The following is a 13,434-nucleotide window of genomic DNA, read 5'->3' as shown; positions in this document are numbered from 1 at the left end:
ACTCGGTTACAAAATATGATCATCTCATACAACACATTATATCACATCATGTCTTGACCATATCACATCACAACATGCCCTGCAAAAACAAGTTAGACGTCCTCTACTTTGTTGTTGCAAGTTTTACGTGGCTGCTACGGGCTTAGCAAGAACCGTTCTTACCTACGCATCAAAACCACAACGATAGTTTGTCAAGTTGGTGCTGTTTTAACCTTCGCAAGGACCGGGCGTAGCCACACTCGGTTCAACTAAAGTGAGAGAGACAGACACCCGCCAGTCACCTTTAAGCAATGAGTGCTCCGAACGGTGAAACCAGTCTCGCGTAAGCGTACGCGTAATGTCGGTCCGGGCCGCTTCATCTCACAATACCGCTGAACCAAAGTATGACATGCTGGTAAGCAGTATGACTTATATCGCCTACAACTCACTTGTGTTCTACTCGTGCATAGCATCAACGCATAAAACCAGGCTCGGATGCCACTGTTGGGGAACGTAGTAATTTCAAAATTTTCCTACGCGCACGCAAGATCATGCTGATGCATAGCAACGAAAGGGGAGAGTGTTGTCCACATACCCTCGTAGACCGACAGCAGAAGCGTTATCACAACGCGGTTGATGTAGTCGTACGTCTTCACGATCCGACCGATCAAGTACCGAACGCACGACACCTCCGAGTTCTACACACGTTCAGCTCGATGACGTCCCTCGAACTCCGATCCAGCCGAGTGTTGAGGGAGAGTTTCGTCAGCACGACGGCGTGGTGACGATGATGATGTTCCACCGGCGCAGGGCTTCGCCTAAGCTCCGCAACGGTATTATCGAGGTGTAATATGGTGGAGGGGGCACCGCACACGGCTAAGAGATCTCAAGGATCAATTGTTGTGTCTCTGGGGTGCCCCCTGCCCCCGTATATAAAGGAGCAAGGGAGGAGGAGGCCGGCCCTAGGAGGGGGCGCACCAAGTGTGGAGTCCTACTAGAAGGTTTGTATATGATGCAACCAGAAGGTTTTGTCGATCCTAAAGGTGCTAACAAAGTGTGCAAGCTCCAGCGATCCATTTATGGACTGATGCAAGCATCTCGGAGTTGGAATATATGCTTTGATAGTGTGCTCAAAGCATATGGTTTTATACGAACTTTTGGAGAAGCCCGTATTTACAAGAAAGTGAGTGGGAGCTCTGTAGCATTTCTATATTATATGTGGATGGCATATTGTTGATTGGAAATAATACAGAATTTCTGGATAGCATAAAAGGATACTTGAATAAGAATTTTTCACTGAAAGACCTCGGTGAAGCTGCTTATATATTGGGCATGAAGATCTGTAGAGATAGATCAAGACGCTTAATTGGACTTTCACAAACACATACCTTGATAAAGTTTTGAAGAAGTTCAAAATGGATCAGTCAAAGAAAGGATTCTTGCCTGTGTTACAAGTTGTGAAGTTGAGTCAGACTCAATGCCTGACCACTGCAGAAGATAGAGAGAAAATGAAAGTCATTCCCTATGCCTCAGCCATAGGTTCTATCATGTATGCAATGCTGTGTACCAGACCTGATGTGTGCCTTGCTATAAGTTTAGCAGGGAGGTACCAAAGTAATCCAGGGGTGGATCACTCGACAGCGGTCAAGAACATCCTGAAATACCTGAAAAGGACTAAGGATATGTTTCTCGTTTATGGACTTGACAAAGAACTTGTCATAAATGGTTACGTCGGTGCAAGATTTGACACTGATCCGGATGACTATAAGTCGCAAACCGGATACGTATTTATATTGAATAGTGGAGCTGTAAGTTGGTGCAGTTCCAAGCAGAGTGTCGTGGAGGCATCTACGTGTGAAGCGGAGTACATAGCTACTTCAGAAGCAGCAAATGAAGGAGTCTGGATGAAGGAGTTCATATCTGATCTAGGTGTAATACCTAGTGCATCGGGTCCAATGAAAATCTTTTGTGACAATACTGGAGTAATTGCCTTGGCGAAGGAATCCAGATTTCACAAGAGAACCAAACACATCAAGAGACGCTTCAATTCCATATGCGATCAAGTCAAGGAGAGAGAAATAGAGATTTGCAAGATACATACGGGATCTGAATGTTGCAGACCCGTTGACTAAGCCTCTTCCACGAGCAAAACATGATCAGCACCAAGACTCCATGGGTGTTAGCATCATGACAATGTAATCTAGATTATTGACTCTAGTGCAAGTGGGCTAAAGGAAATATGCCCTAGAGGCAATAATAAAGTTGTTATTTATATTTCCTTATATCATGATAAATTTTTATTATTCATTCTAGAATTGTATTAAACGGGAACTTAGTACATGTGTGAATACATAGACAAAACAGTGTGTCCCTAGTATGCCTCTACTTGATGAGCTCGTTAATCAAAGATGGTTAAGTTTCCTAACCATAGACATGTGTTGTCATTTGATGAACGGGATCACATTATTAGAGAATGATGTGATGGACAAGACTCATCCGTTAGCCTAGCATAATGATCGTTAAGTTTTATTGCTATTGCTTTCTTCATAACTTATACATATTCCTCTGACTATGAGATTATGCAACTCCCGAATACCGTAGGAACACCTTGTGTGCTATCAAATGTCACAATATAACCGGGTGATTATAAAGATGCTCTACATGTGTCTCCAAAGGTGTTTGTTGGGTTGGCATAGATCAAGATTAAGATTTGTCACTCCGAGTATCGGAGAGGTATCTTTGGGCCCTCTCGGTAATGCACATCTCTATAAGCCTTGTAAGAAATGTGACTAATGAGTTAGTTATGGGATGATGCATTACGGTGTTGGGGGACGTAGTAATTTCAAAATTTTCCTATGCACACGCAAGATCATGGTGATGCATAGCAACGAGAGGGGAGAGTGTTGTCCACGTACCCTCGTAGACCGACAGCGGAAGCGTTATCACAACGCGGTTGATGTAGTCGTACGTCTTCACGATCCGACCGATCAAGTACCGAACGCACGGCACCTCCAAGTTCTACACACGTTCAGCTCGATGACGTCCCTCGAACTCCGATCCAGCCGAGTGTTGAGGGAGAGTTTCGTCAGCACGACGGCGTGGTGACGATGATGATGTTCCACCGGCGCAGGGCTTCGCCTAAGCTCCGCAACGGTATTATCGAGGTGTAATATGGTGGAGGGGGGCACCGCACATGGCTAAGAGATCTCAAGGATCAATTGTTGTGTCTCTGGGGTGCCCCCTGCCCCCGTATATAAAGGAGCAAGGGAGGAGGAGGCCGGCCCTAGGAGGGGGCGCACCAAGTGTGGAGTCCTACTAGGACTCCCTAGTCCTAGTAGGATTCCACCTCCCATATGGAATAGGAAAAGAGGAAGGGAAAAAGAGAAGGAAGGAAGGGGGCGCCCCCCTTCCCTAGTCCAATTCGGACCAGACCAAGGGGAGGGGTGCGGCCACCCTTGAGGCCCTTTTTCTTCTTTCCCGTATGGCCCAATAAGGCCCAATACGTATTCCCGTAACTCTCCGGTACTCCGAAAAATACCCGAATCACTCGGAACCTTTCCGAAGTTTGAATATAGTCGTCCAATATATCGATCTTTACGTCTCGACCATTTCGAGACTCCTCGTCGTGTCCCTGATCTCATCCGGGACTCCGAACTCCTTTGGTACATCAACATACAAAAACTCATAATAAAACTGTCATCGTAACTTTAAGCGTGCGGACCCTACGGGTTCGAGAACTATGTAGACATGACCGAGACACGTCTCCGGTCAATAACCAATAGCGGGACCTGGATGCCCATATTGGCTCCCACATATTCTACGAAGATCTTTATCGGTCAGACCGCATAACAACATACGTTGTTCCCTTTGTCATCAGTATGTTACTTGCCCGAGATTCGATCGTCGGTATCTCGATACCTAGTTCAATCTCGTTACCGGCAAGTCTCTTTACTCGTTCCGTAACACATCATCCCGCAACTAACTTATTAGTCACAATGCTTGCAAGGCTTATAGTGATGTGCATTACCGAGTGGGCCCAGAGATACCTCTCCGACAATCGGAGTGACAAATCCTAATCTCGAAATACGCCAACCCAACAAGTACCTTTGGAGACACCTGTAGAGCACCTTTATAATCACCCATTTACGTTGTGACATTTGGGAGCACACAGAGTGTTCCTCCGGTAAACGGGAGTTGCATAATCTCATAGTCATAGGAACATGTATAAGTCATGAAGAAAGCAATAGCAACATACTAAACGATCGGGTGCTAAGCTAACGGAATGGGTCAAGTCAATCACGTCATTCTCCTAATGAGGTGATCTCGTTAATCAAATGACAACTCATGTCTATGGCTAGGAAACATAACCATCTTTGATTAACGAGCTAGTCAAGTAGAGGCATACTAGTGACACTCTGTTTGTCTATGTATTCACACATGTATTATGTTTCCGGTTAATACAATTCTAGCATGAATAATAAACATTTATCATGATATAAGGAAATAAATAATACTTTATTATTGCCTCTAGGGCATATTTCCTTCATACGGAACGAGTAAAGAGACTTGCCGGTAACAAGATTGAACTAGGTATGATGATACCGATGATCGAATCTCGGGCAATTAACATACCAATGACAAAGGGAATAACGTATGTTGTTATTGCGGTTTGACCCATAAACATCGTCGTAGAATATGTAGGAACCAATATGAGCATCCAGGTGCCGCTATTGGTTATTGACCGGAGATGTGTCTCGGTCATGTCTACATAGTTCTTGAACCCGTAGGGTCCTCACGCTTAATGTTCGATGACGATTTGTATTATGAGTTATGTGTTTTGGTGACCGAAGTTTGTTCGGAGTCCCAGATGAGATCACGGACATGACGAGGAGTATGGTCGAGAGGTAAAGATTGATATATTGGAAGGTTATATGCGGACACCGGAAAGGATCCGAAGAGGTTCGGGGATTTATCGGAGTACCGGGGGGTTATCGGAACCCCCCGGGAAAGTTAATGGGCCTCTTGGGCCATATTGGAGAGGAGGAGGCAGGCCACGGGAGGTGGCACCCCCCCAAGCCAATCCGAATTGGACAAGGGGTGGGTGTTGGTTATATATCCGGCATATCTCGTAGTAGGGGTCCTAAGCTAGGCGTCTTGGAGCGATGGTAACATGGACACGGCATTTACCCAGCTTCGGGCTCTCTCGAAGAGATAATACCCTACATGCTGCTTTTGACTGTATTCATATGGGGTGTAGTATAGAGTACATGTATCTACCACGAGATTGTAATAATGAATATCAGATCCTCTATTGACTAGCCTGGCCTCGGTTTATATAACACACCGGAGGCCTAGGGTTTAGGAGAGTCCTTGGCTTGGGCGCCAAGTCTTGTGGAAACCTCCTTGTATGCGGCATGGACTGCTTGAAGTGGCCCATGAATGAACTGTCGTGGGGGTCCTCGGCCCGATCCAGCTGGTCGGGAGACGACATTGTGAGTACCCCTTACTCCATGACACCGTCAGTAGCCCCCTGAACCGGTCTTCAAGTTGGGGACGCTCCTCGATTCTTCCAAACTGTTCTTCATCTTCGGATGCTGGTCTTGAAAACTGGTTCAACAAATCTTTCACATCTTTGATTAAGGATCGCCGAGCTGAATCCGAAGAATGCACACGTCGGGCATCCGAGGAGACCTTTAAGTTTTCAGGCTTTATCAATGCCTTCTTACTTTTTACACCACACCTCGGGTTTGAAGTTGTTCCCGTGCGGCGGTGTCCTCTTGCGTCCGAGATCCAATGCCTGACTGCATTGGAGGTGTCTTGTTGCAGCCGAGCTCCAACGCCAAAGTACATCCAAACTCCAACGCCGGACTGTATCCGAGCTCCAACGTCGGACTGTATCCGAGCTCCAAATGCGGCGTATCCGAGCTCCAACGCCGGACTGCTTCCGAGGTGATGCACCACCTCGGGCTTGGGCTGATTTTTTGCAGATATATTTTCTTGATTGGTGCAATTTATTCTCTGCCGAGATATATAACCAGTAGCCCTCAAGGTGTGTGTGTCGGTCTAAAACCCGAGATGCACCTGAAGGAAAACATGAAACCGCTGATCCCAGCAGCCCGTGAGACCCATGTCGATTCAAGAAATCTGCCTAAGGATCAAATCCTAACTCGGCAGCATACATAGGAATAGAAACACGGTGTAATATTTTAGAGAAGATAGTGATCGGCGGACAGGCCCTTGAGAGAGGGTCTCGAGAAGTCGCCATAATGTATTGGCTTGACGCCGGATAGGTTCCAAATGGCACCTATTGTTGTCCAAAGACGCGTTTGCCCATAGTTCGGTCAAGCCAAACACTGAGCACTTTGAATTTTCTGCATTGAATAGGCAATGCAGTAGCCCCCGAGCCACTGGTCAGGTGGCAACACCAGATCAGGGGATCGAGTAGCCCTTTAAATTTTTATAAATAATGAGTGCGAAGCCTAGTAGCCCCCGAGCCTTAATGTGGGCATGGGTGGCCGAATTAAGGATCGACATCCGTTTGACAAAAAAATTTGTTGTGTTTAACACAAACTTCTCAAAAAGAGAATAAAGACCTCTTAAAGGAGCTAGAGCCAGCAAAAGCTGGGCTCACCAAGGTCGGCCCCAAGGGGCTTAATAGATAGGAAATCGATGCCACTTGGGAATTATGAGAGCGTTATGTCAGTTGATCGGTTGTCTCAAAGAGACTGTGCCATTGACTCTTTAAAAGATTGGCTGTGAAAAAAATTGATTTTTGCTCACAATTTATGTGTAATGACTCTATGTACCCAAGTATTTTACATCATTAATGCTCGGATCCGTATTGTACAAAACTTTGTTGACCGACCATCGGCTTTAACCTCTTCGGCCAGTAGCCGAGTAGTGTTTTCCTACTTTATAAAGCCGTTATAAGGGCAAAGATTTATGGAAAACAAGGCAATCCGGCCATACGGTTTTATAAACAAAGGTACACGGAGAGATATGTTATATTACGTTTTAACGTAAGAAACATCTTCCAAAGAAAATAGTCCCGCTATCGGTTCCTTTTTTTCAGTCGTCTGCTTATCATGATCATGAAACCTCACCTCCAATCAATGTGGGAGGAAATATTGAGGATTTAGTTCGGGGAAAGTTCCCGAACTCTATGGTATTAATGAACCAAAAAATTTACTTCCATCGTTGGCGACCAATGTGATCCTTTAAGATTGCTAGCTTTCGGCTTCACCCAGTCTGAGGTACTAACCCGGATGACCCGGTTGTAACAATCACAAAGGTGCTCCCTTTACCTCCTAGCCAAACAATCGGGAACGTAGGGGTAAGCACAGGAGCCAGGCAACCCAGCTTGGCCAAAATCTTAAGTCAAATTGATGCATATTTATGGCTTTATAACGATAATTACGAAAGGCAACGCTTGTATAATGAGTACAAATGCTGATGATATATGTTTATTTTGACTCCGTTGCGACCGTTTACCATTTGAAAGTGGCCCATCGTCGGCTTCCACCCCTTTGTAGATGCTACGCAGGGTGTTTCTGCAATAACAAAACAACCCTTAGCCGACGTCTCGGTGCCCGAAGGCGGTTGTGTTAGCGGAAACGAGGCAATCAGATATGCGGGCTTTATAACTTTCACTTAGTCATAGGAGCTTAAAGTTGGGAGGCCAGCTACTAGCCCCCGGTTATTGTTCGGCGTCAACCAAGGTCCAACCGTTAACACTTCGGCCAATGTTATGAATGGCCCATCGTTTAACACGGGGTGACCTCCATCGATCTTAACACAGTCATCGGATCGCTGACCAGTTTACGCTTATTGTGACAGTTAGTTTTCGGCTTTCTCCACTGAGGTGCTTAACCATGCGAGCTGGAAGCACAATCGCAGTGGTTCTCCCTTTGCACACCTAGCCGAATAAAGTGGAACGTAGGAGGCAAGCACAGGAGCCGGGCAACCCAACTATTGACCAAAGACACAATTCGAAACCGATGCATATATAGCAACGAATGTTTTTGCCGAATCTCTGAAGGTGTCCGGTGTTGCACTACGAGAGTAATGCTAGAAACACACAAATAGTTTAAAAGTGCCATAGGCTCGAAAAGCCAAACAACTTATTCAAAAGTTTAATGTCCGAACTAGATCAAGTGTTCAGTGCCAATCCGAAAATTGGTCTTAGAAAAAGAAAATTGTGCTTCTATCGTGCTTTAACATGACACATCCTATCTCAAGACTTCAAGCGGGTCAGCCTACAGCTTCAACCTCCTATCCCGAAGGTGGAGTACTTCTCGTTAGGACAGTTTAGCAAACTAAACTCTAGCGGCTTTGAGGGAGAAATTAGGCTCCTCGGCTATTGACCACACACTCGCGTCGAAAAAAGGAGTGATAGAAATAGACTTTGCAACGACTAAGAAGAAGAACACTTATTACAAAATAGCTCACACTAATTTAAGAGCCCCAAGTGACTTGGGTAAAAGAATTTTATGTATAATGATTGTATGTACCAAAGTACTTATATCATATCTGTGTTGACCCGAACTTTAAACACATCTTAACCGACCGTCGGCTTGTCCCTCTTTGGTCAAGGGCCAAAAAGTGTTATGTACTCCACCTGTCGAGAATATCGACGGTGTTTCCGATAACCAGGCAATCAGGCCATAAGGCTGTAACAGACAAAGCACGCTCAGGGAACTTATGCTATATTACCGACGAAGTGTAAGAAGCATCTTCGAAGAAAATAGTACCCACACCGATACCTTTCTTTGGTTGCTCATTGTTACTATGAGACTTGCGCAATAGATTTTTTGTACTCGTGAGTTCCGTTGTGTGCCGACCATGATTGAAAACAATAAGAGCGCTAGCTTTCGGCTTCACCCAGTCTGAGGTCCGAGCTCGGATGACCCGATTGCGATAATCGGAGAGGTACTCCCTTTACTCCCCAGCCGAACAATCGGGAACGTAGGGGTAAACACAGGAGCAAGGCAACCCAGCCTGCGGAATACTTAAGTAAACATGGTGCATATTGTGGCGTAATACACGAACAAGGAACGAAGCCATACAAGTATAATCATATGCAAGAGGAAAGGCTTCATAAAGGAAGCCCCCAAGTAAACGGGGTATTTGAATTTGTGTGTCACAAACAAAGTTTTGACAAGGAAGTTTTTCACATACCACTTTTTGCCAAAAAAGTATGATGCTTGGTCGAACCGAACAAAATTTAAAACTGAAAGTTTTTGAGCATGAAAGCGACTTAGCTGGTTAATGTGTTCGGCATTGATGACGTGGTCCGAGCTTGATGCGGGACAAGGTCCCAGCCCTCAAGCCGGTCCCGAGGTGGCGGAGCGAAGAGCTCGGCACTCCGAAGTGGCGACGTAGCACGACCAATGTGGCGAGGTATAACCCCCAGTCCGACTGAGGCGATGGAGCAGGCTGGCAGTATGATGTCGAAGTCCTCGGTGTGGGTTAATGAAGTGTTGGCGAAGCCCCCGGTCAGCCGAGGTGACATGGTATGTCGGTATGCTGAGGTGACAGTGCTGCCCAACCCGGATCATTTATACTCGATGAGGTAGAGCTCTCTCAGCGATGCCGAAGTCCCCGAGGCAACCGAACATGTCGGTATGCAATTCGACCAACAAAGTGGTCACGCGAGCCGATTTATGTCGATTAGGACGATGACGTCGGCTTGCCGAAGTGACCGCGTGATGCAGTCGAAGTATATTACCTACACATGTAAAATAGTGCAGTCCAAGAAATAATAATACAAAAAAATCCTCGCATAATTAATTTACGCAGAATAATATTTTTTAAAGAGGTGTGGCCTGGCGTCGAAGCTAATGTTGGTGCGGGGCGCCGGCATGACAAAGCCTGAATTCACAGGGCGGTCCGGGTCCCCGGTGAGGCGTTCGCCGAACTGTGGACGAGAAACTGACCGAACCATCACGCAACCATCGTTAATGCGGCCATCATTTGACAGACCTATGTACAGATGATGGAACAAACCAGAGTAATACTTCCTCGGAAAAAACAAACCCAAGCAAGAAAAATTACTAGGATTAATAACACCTGGTTTGTTTGTTGTAGCAATCTGAAGAAAGGTTACTCCCAAAATTGGGACTCAATCCGCACACCCACTGCTTGACGGGCGATGAAGCGATGGCATGGCGATGCTGGCAAAGGTTGGCTCGCCAAGGTGACGACATAGACTGGTTGAAGTTGGTTCACATAGGGACGCACGTTGAGGCGACACCACAATTTGATCGGTGCAGGCAGGACGACGACATCGACCCACAGAGTTGACCGCATGACGCAGTCGAAGTTGATTACCTGCGCACAAAAAATAGTGCAAGACAAAGGTACTAACAAGTAATGATATTAATAATATACCCTTTAAAAAAGTTCTTCTGCTTAATTAACTCTAGCGAAGTAGATAATTAAATAAACATGGCCTGAGCGCCGAGGTCGGCACGACGGAGTGGCCGCGCGGAGATGTCGGCAGAGGGACGCGCGCCGAGGTGACCCCAAAACTTGGTCGACGCAGGCGGGATGATGACATCGGCTCTCCATGACACCGTCTACATGCATGAAGTAGCACAAGACAGATAATAATAACAAAATAAAGAAAAGAAAATTTCTTCACAAAATTACTTATGTAAAATAAATTATTAAAGGAGATTTGGCCTGGCGCAAAGCCGATGACGACACAGGGCGTCGGCGCGATGAGGTGACAAAGTCCGAACTCGCAGGGTGGTCCGAGCTCCAAATGCGGCGTCGAATAGGCCAAACAGTTGTGTGTCTATGCTCAAGAGTGCAAACCGACAGAAAATATAATAGCACAAATAATTTATACAGTACATAAGGAAGAATAGCACCTGATTCGGATATAGCCATAGTAGTGAAAGAACTACCCCAAAGTGATTATATAGCTTCACACGGGAGTCACTTGGTAGACTAGCTCGTGGCATCAATCAAGTCTCGATGAATGTGCCACATCTATAGTAGTATTCGTTGCATCACGGGAAGTGCATGGAAGACAAACCATTAGCAAAAAGTGTGGTGGACCTCCAGGCTTAATTAAGTAAGAGAAAGAGAGAGAAAGGAAAAAAGAAGGTCAAATCTCCCTGTGACTACCTAAGCCGGACTGTCTTCGGCCTCGATGGGCGTTGTTGACATCGGCTCGGTTGAGTGACGCGATGACAATGTCGATGCCACGGTGGCATGTCGGGTCGCCTCAAAACAAGTGGACGAAGAACTCCATATGAAGCGCCACCCCTGAAAAGTTTCTGCGAAAACAAAGCAAAACAAGCCAGCGGAGAACATCTTTTTCAAGAGACAAATATCTCGTACAAAAAGTTCAGGGTAAAGAGCACCTTGAACGCCGTGCGAGGGCTACCCATAGTGCTATGGAGCTTCACATGAGGCAAAACTCAGCCGAATTAGTACTAGTGCGTTAGTGCTTGTCTTATGCACGTTCAATTAGAGGTGGAGGTCCATGAGCCGCAGCGTAAATACTACTATAGGTTAAAGAAATGAAAAAAAGAGGAGAAGAGCCTGCCTGACGCCTTTCCGCATGCTTTGTCCACCAGCGGTAGACATGCAAATCAACGTGATGTGTGACCCCTTCAAACTCTGCAACCAATTTGCAGCAGTCAACCAGATTGGTTTTGGGCACCGTGTTTGTCCGGTCTATGGCCGCTCCTGCAATTTCTACAAAGCATGGATCTTCGCCGGCGTCTATGTCCACTTCGGATCGATTGTGAAGCGATCTGGCTTCGAAACCCAGCGGTCTAATGTCTCGCCAAGAGCCGCCGCCCGAGAAGTTCTAACCTAATTATAGTTCTGCAAACATAGTTGCAAGCCGGGGGCAATAATTTGCCAGAAAAAAGAAGAAGATAATATACGTGAAATAGATCAATACTGGAAAAATATCACCTGATGGTTGATTTTGACTCCCATCGATCCGTGGCGACCACCCAGCAGGCTCTCAATGAAAGCACCAATGTCGGTTCTATATCCGGCGTATCTCGTAGTAGGGGTCCTAAGCTAGGCGTCTTGGAGCGATGGTAACATGGACACGACATTTACCCAGCTTCGGGCTCTCTCGAAGAGATAATACCCTACATGCTGCTTTTGACTGTATTCATATGGGGTGTAGTACAAAGTACATGTATCTACCACGAGATTGTAATAATGAATATCAGATCCTCTATTGACTAGCATGGCCTCGGTTTATATAACACACCGGAGGCCTAGGGTTTAGGAGAGTCCTTGGCTTGGGCGCCAAGTCTTGTGGAAACCTCCTTGTATGCGGCATGGGCTGCTTGAAGTGTCCCATGAATGAACTGCCGTGGGGGTCCTCGGCCCGATCCAGCTGGTCGGGAGACGACATGGTGAGTACCCCTTACTCCATGACACCGTCAGTGGGGGCGCCCCCCTTTCCTTCTCCCTCTCCCCCTCTTTCCCCTTTCCCCCTCTCGGTTGGAAGGAAGGGGGAGCCGACTAGGACTTGGAGTCATAGTGAGACTCCCCCTGAGGGAGTCCTGGACTAAGGGGTCCTCGGGCGTCCGGCCTGTTAACCATGGGCCGAACTGATGGGCTGTGAAGATACGAAGACCGAAGACTGCACCCGTGTCTGGATGGGACTATCCTTGGCGACCAAATATATATTTTCCTTTCTTTGTAACCGACCTTGTGTAACCCTAGATCCTCCTGGTGTCTATATAAACCGGAGGACTTAGTCCGGAGGGGAAGGGATATTCATTATCATAGTCATACAGGCTAGACTTTTAGGGTTTATCCATTACGATCTTGTGGTAGATCAACTCTTGTAATACTCATATTCATCAAGATCAATCAAGCAGGAAGTAGGGTATTACCTCCATAGTAAGGGCCCGAACCTGGGTAAACATTGTGTCCCCTGTCTCCTGTTACCATCGACCTTAGACGCACAGATCGGGACCCCCTACCCGAGATCTGCCGGTTTTGACACCGACATTGGTGCTTTCATTGAGAGTTCCACTGTGCCGTCCCTTAAAGGTTTGATGGCCCCTTCAATCATCAGAGACAACGCTGTCCAAGGCGAGATCTTTCTCCCTGGACAGATCTTCGTGTTCGGCGGCTATGCACTGCAGGCCAACTCTCTTGGCCATATGGAGCAGATCGATAGCTACGCCCTGGCCACCAGGTCAAATTTGGGAGCTTGAACTACGTCGCGGACATCCGTGGAGATTTGCTCTTCGTCGGATTCGAGACCGCGGTAACTACCCCTGGTCACCTCAATGAACATGACCTAAATCTGTCATCAGACCGCATCCAGGAGTCAGCTCCTGTAACCGCTCTGGCCATAGATCCGGAGCGGACTGCGCCATCCAAGGACAGAAGGCTCAACCCCACCACGGAGGCCACAGATTCCCCGGCGTTGGAGCCGCACATGGACTTAATCTCACACGATAC

This window comes from Aegilops tauschii, chromosome 3, assembly GCF_002575655.3.
Source record: "Aegilops tauschii subsp. strangulata cultivar AL8/78 chromosome 3, Aet v6.0, whole genome shotgun sequence".
Taxonomy (NCBI): Eukaryota; Viridiplantae; Streptophyta; class Magnoliopsida; order Poales; family Poaceae; genus Aegilops; species Aegilops tauschii.
This window is presented reverse-complemented; position numbering follows the sequence as displayed.